This window comes from Bacillus rossius, chromosome 1 (assembly GCF_032445375.1).
Source record: "Bacillus rossius redtenbacheri isolate Brsri chromosome 1, Brsri_v3, whole genome shotgun sequence".
NCBI lineage: Eukaryota > Metazoa > Arthropoda > Insecta > Phasmatodea > Bacillidae > Bacillus > Bacillus rossius.
In genome coordinates this window covers 68,819,313-68,834,704 of record NC_086330.1, presented here as the reverse complement: position 1 = coordinate 68,834,704, position 15,392 = coordinate 68,819,313, and positions in this window count along the sequence as shown.

Genomic DNA, 15,392 nt, shown 5'->3' with positions numbered 1-15,392 from the left:
AAAACAGAAGGCAGGAGACCCCGTTGCTTTGTCAAAAACTAAGCTGTCTCGTAACCTAGGAACAGGCGGTGTCATATCCCGTCGCTCTTATGAAGCCTTAGCTGTCTCGTGACCTAGGAACAGGCAGTATTAGGCCCCGTCACTCTGTCTTAGCCTTAACTGCCTTGTGACTTAGGAACAGGTGACATATGGACCCAACGTTCCTCGAAGCCTTAGCTCTCTCGTGACCTAAAAACCGGTGGTTTGAAGTTCCATCGCTCTGTTTAAGCCTTAGCTGTCTCTTGACCTATGTACAGGCGGTGTCAGGTACCATTGCACTGTTTAAGCCTTAGCTGTCTCTTGACCTAGGAGCAGGAAGCATCAGGACACGACGTTCGTCAAACCCTTAGCTGTCTTGTGACTTAGGAACAGGTGGTGTCAGGCCCTGTCGCTCCGTCGAAGTCTTAACAATCTCGTGATCTAAAAACAAGTGACACCAGGCTCCGCCGTTCCATCTAAGCTTTAGCTGTTTCGTGAACAAGGAACAGGTGGCATCAAGCCCCATTGTTTTGTCAAAGCCTTAGCTGTCTCGTGATCTAGGAACAGATAGTGTTAGACCCGTCGCTCTGTCAAACCCTTAGTTATCCCGTGACCTATTAACAGGAGGCGTCAGGACACGTCCTTTTGGATAAGCCTCTTTTGGCGAGGCAAAAGAGAGAGTGTCAGGTTGGCGTCAGGCATGCTGCTACAATGCATAGAGAGCTGCTGGCTGAGAGTCATTAGTACTAATGGTATAGAACTACAAGCGTTGAGGGCGACAATTGATCACGTCATATATGCTTGCCTTCTTTTAAGGAAGATTTTCCTAGGAGCAGGATTTTTGCATTATGGCGAAAATAATGAGCTTGGTAAAATTAACGCCACCTTGTGCTCTCTGAGAGTTTTTATATCTAGTGTATTTTAGGTTGTCAGTCATGAAGTGATTTGCGTACTATTATTTCCTTCTAGATTGTCGTGGGTCTTTTTCAGCAAAAGAAAAGAAAAGAAAACTATAATCATGGTGTTATTAATTGATCAAGATACTGAGCGTGAAGATACAAAATCTGTGCTTAGTGACTGGTCAAAAATAATTACAGTAGAGGATGGAATTTATAAGAAATGGAAAGACAAACGAATGTTCAAAGTGTTATTTAATAAGAATTTATCAAAAGAAAAGTATAAATTTAAAGCTTATTTTAGAATCGCTCATGAAAAATTAATCTCTGCTTTATACCTTATCGAAGGAGACATTAAAGTGGAAACATACATTCAGGTTGCCAATTAACACATTCTGTGGATGGTGGAATACAACAAATACGAGGCGGGCGACGCTATTGTCTGCTTCAAAACCAGTCGGCCTATCACGCAGGGTGTTGGTCGCTGGCGTAGAATGTGTTGCGTTCTGTAGGAAAAGAAACCTCTTTGTTTAATTTGGGTTGAGAGACGGCGCGAAACTCTGGGCGCATATAATTCGGCTAATGATAATTCTGCTACAAATTAGGAAGGAAATGGGTTTTCTTATGGGCGAGTTTGGCACAGGGAAATGTTCCGCCGCTAGGTACGCTGGCGCAACTACCTACTATATTCGATACTACTGTAATGGTAAAGCGCTAAACGGAAGACATCAAATGCGCGCAGATTCCCCTCTTAACCCTTACTCCCCTCCCCCCTTTGCTCCTCTGTAGCTCTAACGTCTTACATTTTAAGAGGTCCCTTTCCCCTCTGGTATCCCTGCGTAGGCGCATTGACGTCTCCGCAGAGACTTAAAAGCACTTGCACCCGGCCTTACGCCCTTTGCATCTGCACTTATTCACTTCGGGTTAACTTCAACTTCACTTAATCAGAATTTAGGGTCTTGCAAGTAGTCCTCTCCAGCTGCCATCGTAATTTCTCTGCGGCGCAACCAGTCTAAGCATAGACGTGATTGTAATTACAGGAGAATATTTAGTTGGGTACGTCGTGGCCGTTCGCGCAATGTAACATTACTAAAGGTATTTACCGTGTCTAATTTTTTTCGGCCTGCCACCTCGAAATTAAGTTTGGCTTGTAAATTTATTGGCACTAGATTGAGATTCTCAGTATTTCATTCCTCCGTGTAGTGTGCGTCGGCTGGTGTTTTTCGTGTGTGTAGATTATTATGTTTTTCCATATAGTATTATATGTCTCTTATGCGTTATTGTTGCATATTTAAATTTATTTTCATTAAATGAATTATTCGCTCAAAATAATTGCCTTCTCCTACTGTGTTGAGCGACGGTCTCGGTCGTCAAATTTAACTTAGCCTTAACTGTTGTCTGTACTGGCATTTGCTTATGTGCACCTGCGTAGAGCATTAACATAACTTGCTATGCTATATTTCACCTGGACCACGTAGCTTTGATCGTATTAATTCTTGTTATTTAGGATATTCATTTAATATATTTATATATTTGCGTGTATGTTTGTCCCTCACCACGTATTATGAGTATATAATGTTCAACTTGATCATGATTGTTCTAAACAGACACAATGTGTACACGTGAACCTCGTTTACATTAAATTGTGTAAGTGTCTCATCCAGTTGTCTTACTCCAAAGTAAACTTACGATAAATGCTTTTATTCTGCACATTCTGCACAGAAGTTAATGGGGTCATGTTGCTGCGTGCATGTTGTTAATTTATGGCATTCCTATGTTTAAGAAAATAAATGCATATTTTTTTCTTTGTCCATAAATTATTACGTGTGGATTGGAACGTACGTATAAAATATTTCTTCACTATTTTAGATAAATAACTTGCTTGTACTATTTGCGTGACGAAAGAAAACGGCATTCCATCATGTGTTCAAAACATCTGCTATTTATTCACTTTTAATATGGGGATTTGTGCTGTGTTTCTTGTTATTTGATTCATATTTGTTGCCAATAGAATTAAAATAAAATTATAATTATGTTAATGATGAATACGAATGTATAAGGGCTATCATTTGCTAATATTTGCCCTTCTAGCACTCATACACATACACACACTTTAATGTATTAATCGCTAACAGAAGAGTTCCTCGCATTGTTCGACGATTGTTGAGTGTGGCTTGGGGGCTCCTAGGAGTTGTGTTAACATCAAGGAGGCTTCACTACCATGTTTATGGAACTGAACGAGAGAAAACTGTATGTTTAAGAGCTTTTAGTTTGCAAGAAATCGAATGAACAACTCGTCCAGAAAGAATATATGAATTATACAACGTTTTTGTGGTGTTAATAGTGTTTTTTTTACACACGCCAAGAAGAATCACTCATCGTTTTTTGGTACCCCAGCAATAATTCAGTTTTTCGCCGTGGTAGAAAGGCTTGATACTAGGTGAAAAAGTATTTATTTATGTATTATGAAAAAAAAATTGTCTGAACTGCCTTTTTGGTGTACATTTTAATTATGTTTGTGATAAATTTTGAAAGTAGTTGTTTAGTTTGAACTGAGATAAATCACGAAATAAATTTTAATGGTTATCCTATCATGTATTTTTGCTGAAGGTGGGCATTAAAATATTTCAAGTGGTTTATTTTTTATTTTTACTTCTGAGGGTTGTAGATTCGCTACCTCTATAAATAATGCAAATAATAAGGAAACTGAAAAGTTAGCTATGTTTGGTTAGGCTTTGGCGTATTGCTAATTTCATAAATTATACATTCATCTTACTTAAAGTTACATCAAAAATGTTAATGAATAAAAAAAATATATAGCTTAGAGATATAATAATAACCTAAGCATTTATCAACGTATTGTGCCATTTACACTAATTGATAAATATTGTATATCTAATATTATGCCAGTTTATGTGAAATTAAGTTTTTTTTTATGTTTCCCTTGATAAAAATTAAATGTTGCGAAAGTTAACTAACTATTAATAGCAGTACTATTTCTACTACTACACTGAAAAATCAGCAAAATTACTAAATACTTATATATTTTAATAATAATCTTTAAAAAACATTTGAAGATTAAATACGATATCTAACTAGAATAACACTACCATTTATGAAGATAAACTCTCTTTTCTTTCTAGGTTGAGTCACGTCGAAATGGTAGATTGTACCAACGTTTCGCTTCACATTGCAGCAGGCATCTTCAAAGTTAAAAATTAACTGAGAGCACCAACCCCTTCTAGCTCTCAGTTGATTTCTTGAAACTTTGAATGCGTTGGTACAGTCAATTGGTTTTTTGTAGTATTCAATTACATATTTGCATCTAACTGATTTACATAATATGTTTATCTTTCAAATTTCCTCCATAAAAAACTTTTTTCTTAAGAATTTGTGATCTGCAAACCATCCAACACTACCTCCACAATGAAAAAATTTCAATATTCTTTCCTTTATGATAAATACCTAATGCTTTTAAATAGTAGTTAAATCATTTTCCTAATTATTGTTAAAAATTTTTTTTGAAAAGTTTACACGATAGATTGTATACAGATTTTTTTTGTTGGTAATAATTTGATATTTTATCCACCAATTTGTGTTTTATCACTATTAGTTTAACGTCTACTTTTTATGTCCTTATTAAATTATAGTCAAAAACAATGTAAATATAAAATTAATTTAACTAACGTTTATTAAGTTCAGAAATTGTATTAATATATTCTTGATATAATGCCAAATGGCAATTGTCATAAAAATATAGCTTATTTAAACTATATATTTATTTTTACTATCCCAACACAGACAAGTATGTTTCTGTAGACAAATATTTTTTTGAAAAACATAATAGCATATAAATACATTATATAAAAGATGGATTAAAAATTTTGATATTTTAAAGCTAAGTGTACCAGTGTTCAAAACTGTGAGATAAAACATTTCACGTTTAGCGTTACAGGTATTGCAATGAAAGTGCGGAACCTTCTTCCCAGAACATGAAAGAACAGATCAAATTAAGCGGCAAATAATTGGTTTGGTGGAAGATAGGCTTGATAGTTACAGCAGTAACGTGATGTTTTCGTACTGCCGCCGTGCGCCCTGGCTGAAGGCCAGTGTACTCTGCGCCGTGCCGCGCGAGGCTCGATCGGGTCCTCTGCCCGCCATTATTTATAGCCAAAGAGGTGCGGCACTCGGAGATGGTAATGCCCAGACTCCAGGCGTGGCCGCTTGGGGCGCTGCCAGCGTCAAGAGGTCGCGCCCGGAGCGCCAGGCAGGGAAGGACGAGGCGAGCGTAGCGCAATGAACTAGCGTTCCGGAGGACTCTGGTGCAAATATCGATATCGGGTTTCAGCGATTTTTCCTGTAATTCATCCAGCCAAAAATCTCCTGGGATTTTTCTTATCCGTAGACCATGGACAGTGCTTTCTTCGGTTACCCTGTCTCGTGTCTTTGCGTCCTCTCGTACCGTCTTCAATGACGTATGTATATGCTGCCCAGACGTCAAATGAATGTCTAGAGTATTTAGAAATTTCGAGTACATGTGTTAGAGGGTGATAGAATGAAACTAGACAAGAAAAGTCGGCACGTAATTTATGCTCAGAACTCAACCGGTGACGCGCGAGAGGGCGCTTTCCAGCGAACGATATAGACGCGCATTCACAGCAACCGTCGTCATTATTTGTGCCGTGGATCTCAAACGAGATGGACGCGCACGCGAATCAGGAGAAGGTCGACCTGGATAACCCGTGCGGGATTGCGGACGGCATTGCAAGAGAAGCACAGAGAGTGTGGCGATAACATTTTCCCAACAAGACGAGGGTCAGACACGAGCAACTTCTAGCGAGCACACCAACATCTCTGCGAAAGGGGCTCGTCTTGTTAGTGGCAGGCCTTGTTTCTCTCAGCATTTAACAACGCAGCACATACCGCCCTCTAGAGTTCCGAGCATATATTGTATTTTGATTTCTCTTGTGTGGTTTTTTTTCTATCACCCTATTTCGTATGCACCACGAGTTTCGAAATTCAACGTATATCTGAGTGTCACTTGTTGTCGACGTGTTGTCTTGGTGGGGTAGTCGGGGACTGGCGTACCCAACAATCGCCACGCAGGTAATCTGGGAAGTAGTCGACGGCCGCGGCTTGCTCTAGGGGGGCCATAGTAAGTTTTTTTTAAACTATTTTTACTAAACAATGTTTGATTTAAGTTAGATGTTTGCGCTTCCAAAGTTTCTGAATATGATCTTAATAAAATTAATAAATAATTGGTTTATAATGGGTTTTTTAAATTACAAACTAATATATTGTCACTATTTTAGCTTACGAGCTGGAGATTTGTTTCAGAATGTGATACTTTATAAAAAAAATCGGGGAATTAGGTTATTGTATTTCCATTTTAAGATAATTGAGTGAATTTTTGCCAGATGTTGAAAACTCCCACGTTACCTCGGGTTATTTCAGCATCTTTACTAAATATCAGTCAGTTGAATTTTAATCTAAATTGCCATCCTCCCGACGCGGAACCGCACGAGATGTACGCCAAGGGCGCAGGTGCGGCTGCAACGTGAGATGTGGACACGCCCGGCCTCTGGCGCCGCTACGCCAAACAAAGTTCTCATTCGGAACACCAACTTGGCACTCACGGTAATTTATGCTGCCGTACAGTTTTCACCCTCCGCTGGAGGGGGGGGGGGGAATGAGGGGAGCAGCAGCAAAAGTAACACACGTTATAGAGACTTGGCGACAGCGGCCAACTTTCGAGTTTTTTTTTATCCATTCAGAGTTTGGTGGCGAGGTTCTCAGTGTATCTCAGGTATACTTAATAAGAAATTTCAAGGCTTTTAAAAAAATGAGGCTTTTAGAACGTAGGATCTTATCAAAGTGAAATAAACTGAAGTTTTATCACATAATTATTTTCAGGTTATTTGTAACTGTTACATTATTACAGTGTAGCTGGAATAAAAGTACGCTGAGTACCGTCTGCCTAGGCACACATGCTGTGCGCAGAGCTTCAGTAAAAAAAAACGTGATTTCAAAACTACTCAAGATATACGAGTGGTTCCTGTTTACGAAAAGTATGTAAGAATTTGCTGAGGGCCGAAAATTACTTTTGATTTCAGATTAAATTTTTAATCTCTGTTTTTATAAGAGTGAAAATGGCTTAAAGGCGTGTTTTCGCAGTAATTTGTATGCGTAAAACAACCGGTACAAATTCTTGAAAGCACTTAAGGGACTTGCATTACACCTTTATCTTCATTTCTCCGCCTTTTACTATTACGGTCACCTCTCAAATTTTGGCACTGATGTACTAAAAGAATGTTTCTCCCATGGGCAACTATATGCTGGTTTATCATAAAACGACGTCAAAAATTGTGTACAGAGAAGCTCTGAATCAATAGTTACTTTATAATCAAAAACATTTAATTGTTAAATAGACCGTTTGTTGTGGAAGATTATGGGGGAATATGTAGATCTAGTATAATTCGATTTTAACGCGAGTTACGCCGCTGGTATCTGCTAATGAATTATACACACACACATATATATATATACAGTAGAATCGTTTATTATGACTCCGCCTATATTGACGAACCGCCTATTATGACGTAATAACACAACGAAATTTGGTTTTCATATAAAATTCTTTCTAAATAAGTCGGATATAATGACTTTGCTTACAGTGACATGTCGCTTATTGTGACCCATTTTTAATAATTTATGTCCGGTTATAATGACAGACATGATTCTTTACACCTTCGGCAATGTTCGTTAATTCCCGATGACGTGGCACGTGGCTCGTTTTTGTTTTGAACGTCAGTGAGTAATTGACGCTAGAAGGTCACGCATTGTTGTTTGTGATATCCTGTGGAAAAAATGTCATCTTAACGCCGTAAAGCATTTACGATTGAGGAGAAAGGTGTAATTATATGCAGATTAGAAAATGGAGAATCAAACTTCTCTCGCAAAGGAATTTTACTTCACTTTGATAGGATCCTACGTTCTAAAAGCCTCATTTTAAAAAAAAACCTTGAAATTTCTTATTAAGTATACCTGGGATACACTGCGAACATAAAATGAAGTTTTATCACATAACTCGACAATCTCGATGATTTTCAAAAACAAGAACCGGATTAAGCAATCGTTCAATTCAAATGTTTTGAAACCGAAGAGGCTTCGAAAATCGCGACAAGAAAATGTTAATCAAGCATTAATTCAGTGGTTTAAAATCACGAGAAACAAGGGAATATCTGTCAGCGGCCCTATGCTACAGGAAAAGGCAAATATTTTTGCCACGCGTTTTGGTATTCTCGACTTCAATTGTTCTGCAAGCTGGATCAATCGTTTTAAAGTTCGACATAACATTGTGGCGGGAAAAATTGTCGGTGAATCTTCGTCTGTTGATCAAAATTCAACAACAAACTGGTTAACGTTTGAGTGGCCGAATCTACGAAGACAATTTTTTGATGATGAGATTTTTAATGCTGATGAAATTGGACTGTTTTACAAATTAATGCCGGGCAAAACTTTGAAATTTAAAGGTGAGAATTGTAGTGGAGGCAAGTTGTCGAAAGACATAATAACTGTCATGGTAGCAGCAAATATGAGTGGCACAGAGAAAAAGAAATTGCTCGTTTTTGGAAAGTAACAAAAACCAAGATGTTTTAGAAGTGTCAAATCGTTACCTGTCGATTATGCTAACAATCGTAGAGCTTGGATGACGTCAGAGCTTTTAGAAAAATGGCTTCGAAATTAGGATCGTGATTTGGTGAAGAAGAAGAAAAAGATTTAATTGCTGGTTGATAATTGCCCGGCGCATCCAAAAGTTACTGATTTAAAGTCTATAACGCTTGCTTTCCTTCCGCCGAATACAACATCAGTACTACAGCCAATGTATCAGGGAATAATACGATCACTCAAAACTGATTTTAGAGAAAACCGTGTGCTCAAAATGATTAATTGTCTTGATACTAATGAAAACAACTCTTCTACGAAAATAACGGGGCTAGATGCAATTCTGATGGTTAATGATGCCTGGAATAAAATGTCACAAAGTACCATTCACAACTGATTCAAACATGCTGGATTCATTGGAAACCACGACGGTTTACCTGTTCAAAAAGCAAAACATGAATTTGATGAATAATATGACGTCCCTTTATCTTTGTGGTCACGAAACCTAAATTCAGATTCTTTAGCAGCACCGGAAATGTGGGAAGATTATGTTGACATCGATAGTGCTCTTCTCACATCCGAAGAACCCACCGATGAAAATATCGTACAGAACATTAATGCTAGGGAACACCTCGAAAGTGATGGGGAAAGGGAAGAGGAAGTCGAGGAAGCACCGTTACCTACCGCAGAAGAGGCATTAAAGGCTGCAGAATTATTATCACGATTTGTTCATAGCATTATTGAAAATCATAGTAATTTGACCATGGCGATGTCTTCTATACACAATAGTATTAGAGACTGTTGTTGCAATAAAATGAAAAAAAACAAAAGCAGACAAAAATTACAGATTTCTTAATTTAAAAATGAAAAATATGTACATGTATGTATCATGTTTGTACACGTGTTTATATGCTAAGTTTCTCTATTAAAATACATAAGCATTCACCTAAAAAGGTTTTTTTTGACGTGACGTCTAATAAATCGATGAACGCCGGCTGCACGCATTTACGCACGTTACGCACATTGTTCCGTTACGCTTTGTCCCGTTACGCTTTGTCCCATTACGCTCATTGTACGCTTGCGCCGCATCTATCACTCTTCCACTCGATTGGAACAACCATCGATTTGACTTTTTCGAAGCACATTAAACTTGAAACACTCCCATTCGTTTCCTACTTTTCCTATCATCGTCCTAACCTTAACAGAATAACACAGATTGGAAGAAGTTAAATAGCAAACATGTATAAAAGTTATAGTTAAAATAATCTGTTCGTTAAAGTAATAAACATATTTGAATTAATGAGTGCAAATAAAAGAAAATTTATCAATTAAATTGTAGATTTCATTTCAATCCTTCTTTGTATCCATACAAAATAGTGATAATTCAATAAAAATGATTCAATTTTATTCATAAAAGTATGCAATCATTTCATCAATGTTTTGTTATGACGTTGTCACGTTAAACTATCGTCCGTAAACCGACTTCACAAAACACAAAACGCTTTGTATGACGTCCGCTTATTATGACGTGTTTGTCAATTCCCTTCGATGTCATTATAAGCGGATTCCACTGTATATATAGTATAACAAGTAGGAGTGTGATGGTGTCGGTGTCCGCCAAAATTATTTGTCACGTTACAGTCGCCATCCTGGATGACCTCTACCAAGACATTTGACTTTGATCTTAACCACTACCATTTGATCTTGAACCCAGGCCGCCAACTTGGATCATCTTGACCTTCACCCATACCATCATTTTGGATTCTGGCATTTTGAAATATGACGACACGGTCACCATCTTGGATTATGAAGTCACGGCTGCCATTTTGAATTCTAACGTCACAGCTGCCATCTTGTTTTCTTCTGCTGCAGTTCATTATCTTGGATTCTGACATCACAGTCGCTTCATTTTTTTCTGTAAGAGGTCGTCATCTTTGTTTCTGCTGTTTGTTCCTAGAGTACGCCAGCATCACACAGTCTCGTGCACGTAAGGTTGATGTTACATTACTTACAGGTAATATATGTAGATATATTTAATTTAATTTTTATACCAAATGCATTGGAAGTGAAGTTATTCGAATCATGATAGCCCAAACCTATGGTATAGAAAACATATGTTTTTTATCACACGGCCATCGTGATATATACCAGACTAAGAAATAAATAAGGTATATAAAAATAACAGATAATCGAACTTGTAATTTTTTTAATAAGAAGAAATAACAGCAGCACCTGTTGGAGGCCAAGCCACATGTTGACTTTAAATACTTGCTACTAGGAGTACTAGTGTCGCGGATTGTACACGTTGTCTGCTAGAGTACGCTGTCCCCATTTTTCTTTTAAATGTTTACTATTACTAGATGTTTACTGTTAGGATCACTAGTGTCCCGAATCACACACATTGTCTGGTAGAGAGAGTTACGAACATCATAGTTTATTTTTTTACCTGCGTTCAATAGTGTTAATCACCCGACTGTCGTAGCATCCGTTGGCCATTTTTGCTGCCATATTAAAATTCTGTAATTATTAACCTTTAAATTCAGATACAATACTACAAATAATCAAAAAATCACATCTGATCAAGTTAAGTGCTCGGTTCGTTCCTTAGGCTGTGTAAACAAAAGGTAATTTTAGCCTATAAATTGTTATTGAATTATACATGGTAAAAAGTCCTAACAGCTGCTTAAATTCTCGGTCTACCAGCCGCCAGTAAGCCACTGAAATCACATTGGATGACATCTTGAAAATCAGTAACTACTACCCTAGAATATAAAAATCTATAAAAATTTGACTTTTTTTTTTATTTGTTGAGTCAATAAATTTTCATCCTTTGGATCGATTTTTCGTCAGTGCTAAGAGTAATTAAAATTTTAAAATATTGTTGAAATAATTTTTCCATTATCTTTCTTCGAGATTGTTAATCATCCTCACTACGAAAAATGACCATACAAGACAACTGTCCGACTAAATAAATATGTTACGAAATATCACTATGCTACCATAGAGGCCGTATTCGATGCACCATGTATTATAATAGTGCCAACTACAAGCATATAGGCCATGTGTCTCCGAAACATGAGTTCTTATTTGTCAATACTGTGTATGCAAAAACGTCCAAGAAAAAAACAATGACAAGCATATATGTAGAACGAAGGCCCCCGAAACACGAAGCCTTTTTCTATACATAGCATTACTTTCAACCAGGTAATGTATAATGTCAGGCGTATAGGTTAAGCGTATCAAACTACGAGTCCGTCGATACTTGGCGTAAACCAGCTCATGTACAGTGAGTAGGGGGAGGGAAAGAACTTCATTACCTATCTGGTGCGGGGGTGAGTGGGGTAATGATCATTGTTGCTAAACAAAGTAACAAGTGGTCGCCCCAGATCCACAGGAAGTTGGGCCATGTAGGTAGGAGGTACAACAGGTAGTCGTTATTTAAATACGACGAGAGGAAGAAGTGGTGGAGCAAGTCTGATGGTGACGTCACCATTAGTGGTAGCCATCTTGGGTCATCATTTTGAAGATTGGTAGCGCTGATGTGAGGCGGAACGCTGGTGTTATTTCTAATAATAATAATAATAATAATAATAATAATAATAATAATATATTGCGGTGGGCGAGCCCCGAACCTAAGTACACTAGTTGATAGACAACGACATTAACCATTCTGACCAGTTGGGTTATAAAAAAATTAATAAGAAATGTATAGTGTAGTCGGTGGCACCAAGTTTAAATTCAGATTGCACCATATTTAAATTTCAAAAACGTACATAGTAATAGGTGCCAACGACGTTGTCGTCTGCTAGGGACTGCTATGTTTAAATTCAGATGGGACACGCATTCTTTTTTTTTTTTTTTGCTTGTTACGGTTGGCCATCTTTTTTATATTACTGGCTAGTAGTGCCAATTTCAAATACCAGATTGCGCCAAAGACCATCGTCTGCTAGGGAGGAGCGCCACATTTAAACAGAAAGAAGATACCAGGTTTAAAATTTAAATGGACCGCCATCTGCTGTTATAGTAACTCTTTGGCTACATCAGAGAGGCGTCAAGTTTATATTTCAAGATAATGCCCGGATTTTCACCAACGTTTACCGTACAAGGTCAGATAAATAAATTTGTTAGTCACTTTTTCCAGCTAATAATGAGCAGCATAAATTATTAAAAGTTTATTTTATGAGTGACGAAGAAATTGAAGTAAACCGTCGTTGCCAATTTATTCCAGTACTTGGAAAATCCACGGTAATAAAACTTCAACGAATGTTACACGATAACAACATTTTGATAAATACTTTGAAGATCGCAATAGGGAACTCGGCTCAAGAATATTATAAGGTCTTTATCCATGCTAATCTGATTCCACGTGGAGGACATCAAAAGTACTACAGTGTATTTACAATTAATGAAATAGCTGCCGTGGTGAGAGGTGACCATTTCTCTTCACAAGACATTGTTTTACAGGCACGCGATAAGACACAGACACGGGTAGGTGATACTCATAACATTTATGATGTCCTGCAATACCCTTTAATTTCAAGCAATGGCCCGGAGGGATACCATTTTGATATACCATTCACTAACCCCACTACGAAACAGCCTGTTTCCAATAAAATATTTTCCTACGTGGACTTTAACGCCTACCACATGATGCTACGAGAAAATTATTTACCGTCTGCCGCGCTCCAGACACGAGAAGGGGAATGTATAATGATAAGTACGAGAGTTTTCTGCCTGTAGACTGACGTAGCGAAGCACGGGTACATCAGCTAGTGTGTGTGTATGTGTGTGTGTGTATATATGGAGTCCACGCGCGTCAGAAGTGAAATTTATTTCTTATCAGGTATGGACAGAGAGAAATTATTAGTATTTTTTTTATTGAACAAGAGATATAATTGAGAATTTTAAGGATGCGGGTATGGTCTCAAATGAAATAAATTAACATTTTCCGCTCCCTGTACTCTCGCATCCGTTCACTGGCACTAGTAGGACCTCTTTTGGCGGTTTATTCCCACGTTGCATTTGATAATATCTCTCATCTGCTTTTGTCCGTTTATTATTTTTAGGCATGATGTTACGATCTCCAGCTGAATAAAATGAAAGAAAAAAAACATCAATGGAAAATAAATCACACTTATAAAGTCTATCTTATAAGTCTATAAAGTCATTTTGATATTTCAAAGCACAGTATTCCCATACCAAAAACAAATTTCACTTATAAAGCCTAACCTCTTAGGTCTATGCGCCTTTTTTTATATTTTCTAACACACTATTCACATTAAAATGAATGATACATAAAACGTTAATTGCATAAATCAATAACTCTTTTTCAAACGAATAAATAAACTGTAGATAGTTTAAATTTAATTTAATAAATATGGTAGCGTCTATCGTTAGCCATCTTGAAAATTGAGGATTAGACAAAATACAAGCAGCGTTAAGAGAATTCCATAGCATCACTCCTGCGCTATTTTTACCTCTCCCCTGCCGTCTCCCCTTCCGGCCGTAACAACTAGCATATAGCATGCTACGCTACGTACCTATCCCCCCTCTCTTGGCCAATCATCCCATTCGACCGCTAGTGCTTGCGTTGGATTGGCGTCGCCGCGTACGCACTCTCCTCCTCTTCTGGTTTCCCCAACACGAACATAACTATTCCTCTTATGCGATCGAAATTTTCGTACCGCTCGAAAATTGTATACCCCTCAGCAAAGAGTTTTCACTTCAAAAGCTTGGTTGGTTGGATCAGTGACATGAATAATACTGAAAAATTGTGGAAATTAATGAAACCTCGCAGAAAGGTGGGTTTTTTTTTTCTGTCCGCGAAATGGTTCGAGCTAGAGGCGAACTTAGGATATGTCTAGAACTGATCGGGGATCAGTGAATGTGGGGTTTTCCTGCGACCGTGTTCCGGATCAGCCTGTGCCTCCATCCGACACTGGCCCACGCCGGCGCGTGACGACGCGGGGGGGTGTGTGGGGGGGGAAATGGGGGGGGCTGGAGGGGGACTGGGCTAAACGTCACCGCCACACAAGAGTTACGGCGACGGTTCTGTTAACGCTCCGCTCGGCCGGATATCGACTGTCACGACTGCGAAGGACGGCGCGGCGAGAATACATCAAACACACGCGCGACGCGCGGTCCGCTCGAGTGGCGCCCAACGCGCGGCTGGGAGCTCGTGCCCAGAGTCCGACGAACGAACGTGTTGTGAGTTTTAAATAGGATTTCCCTGTACCACCATATCTTTAGTATTTGAACATTTGATAGGCAGGAAATATATCCGAAGAAAAATATCTGATACAGGAAAAATTCAGAAATCCTAATACTAGCATCTGTGTAGTTGACATGGATTTCCTTATTTTTCTCTACAGAAGCTATCAAAGATGTGCTTGTATGTTTATACTTAACTTGCTTTTTTATTTTCAAAATTAATATTTCAAGAGTAGAACCTTCACAACTTAATTATCTGTGCTGTTTGTCATGTATTATTTTATTCCTGACTCTTCATATCTATATTCGTAACCGATGCACTCTTTTAAAAATAAAATTCTAGATTCGGATTTAAGGAAATTTGTGGATTTGGCCCAAAGTAAATTTTAAGATTTTATCTTTCGAAATACAAGCTATTTTCAACCTAAAATAATGAAAGATGAGATAAACTAGTAGGGGTTACGGGGTGGTTCTGAATACAAAAATTCCCACATAAAAACGATTCAGTCGTGTTATTCTGCGCCCTACACCCTCGTTACCATCCACCCATCACCCTATTATCGGCATCATTAGTCATTAGCCCTTTTGTTAAGTCACTAGAGG